Consider the following 1,670-nt stretch of genomic DNA (forward strand, 5'->3'; position numbering starts at 1 on the left):
TGTTCTAATATTTTGGAATCTATTTCATATATTCTGTGCTCCAGATACTAGCCTAGACTGAATATCCAACGAGATCAAATCATCTTCATCAAGATGACCGACTTCTTCTCTGTCGTATCCATAGGATCAAAATTCTAACAAGTCACACACTCATATTCCGGAAATACAGAAAAAAATAAATTCCACGATCGAACTACCAAAAAATAGTGGGCTAAAAAGCAGAAACCTACATACTTTAGACTTTCCTTTTTATTGAAAAGTTATTTAGGGGTTCTTGTGAATCGAATCTAATTGCTTGAAATTCCGTCCAGTAAAATGGAAGAATTATAAATCTCCAAAATAATACATAGGAATATCGCAAATAAACCCATCGCGACACCCATTAAAGGTGTAGTTCCCCACCCAGGAGCCACTTTACCATATTCCGAATTCAATGGTTTCAATAAATCCCCTACAACAGTTCGTCTTGGCCCAGATCTAGAACTATCGTCAACGGTTTGTGTAGCCATAAATAATCCTATATTTTTTTTTATTCAGTGAGATCTGTTGACTTTGTATACCATTCCGTTGTAAATAAATGATCTTATTATAGATCCATTGTGGTCTTGAAATTATATAATAATGGAAACAGCAACCCTAGTTGCCATCTCTATATCTGGTTTACTTGTAAGTTTTACTGGGTATGCCTTATATACTGCTTTTGGGCAACCCTCTCAACAACTAAGAGATCCATTCGAGGAACACGGGGACTAGTTGAAGTAATGAGCCTCACAATATTGTGAGGCTCATTACTTCAATTGAGATAATGAGAAATCATTTTGCCTTTTTAGTTGGAGTTGGAACTTTAGGCGGTTCGCGAAAAAAGATAGCGAAAAAAATTATTCCTAGAGTCGAGACTAAGAGGAATGTATAAACCAATGCTTCCATAGATTTGATTTCGGTTTACAATTATAGCTTCCATACCTGTTTAATTGGGATCTTTTTACGGATAAAAAAAAGACCAAGACAAGAGTCAAAGAAATGAAAAGTAAGCAATCCGAATAAAGATTTATCCGGTACCCTATCTATGTCAAATCAAAAAATAAAGGAAAAAAAGAACAGAGCAATCTTGTATCAGACTAGACTCTTTTTGTAGTTGGATCTCCAAGTTTTTGGAATGCCCCAAATTCTACTTGAGCGTCCAAATCTGGGTCAATACCAGCAAAGACATCTCTGAACAAGGTTCTCGCACCATGCCAAATGTGTCCGAAGAAGAAGAGCAAAGCAAAGGAAGCATGCCCAAAAGTAAACCAACCCCTTGGACTGCTACGAAAAACCCCATCGGATTTCAAAGTAGCACGATCTAATTCAAAAATTTCACCCAATTGAGCACGTCTAGCATATTTTTTCACAGTAGCAGGATCACTATAACTGACTCCATTGAGTTCACCGCCATAGAACTCAACAGTTACACCGACCTGTTCAACACTATACTTCGATTCTGCTCTTCGAAAAGGAACATCGGCTCTAACAATTCCGTCTCCGTCTACCAAAACAACCGGAAATGTTTCAAAAAAGGTCGGCATACGGCGTACAAAAAGTTCGCGCCCTTCTTTATCTCTAAAAACAGGGTGTCCTAACCAACCAACAGCTATTCCATCCCCGTTGTCCATGGAACCCGCTCTGAATAA

Source organism: Cucumis melo, unplaced genomic scaffold (assembly GCF_025177605.1).
Source record: "Cucumis melo cultivar AY unplaced genomic scaffold, USDA_Cmelo_AY_1.0 utg000139l, whole genome shotgun sequence".
Lineage (NCBI taxonomy): Eukaryota > Viridiplantae > Streptophyta > Magnoliopsida > Cucurbitales > Cucurbitaceae > Cucumis > Cucumis melo.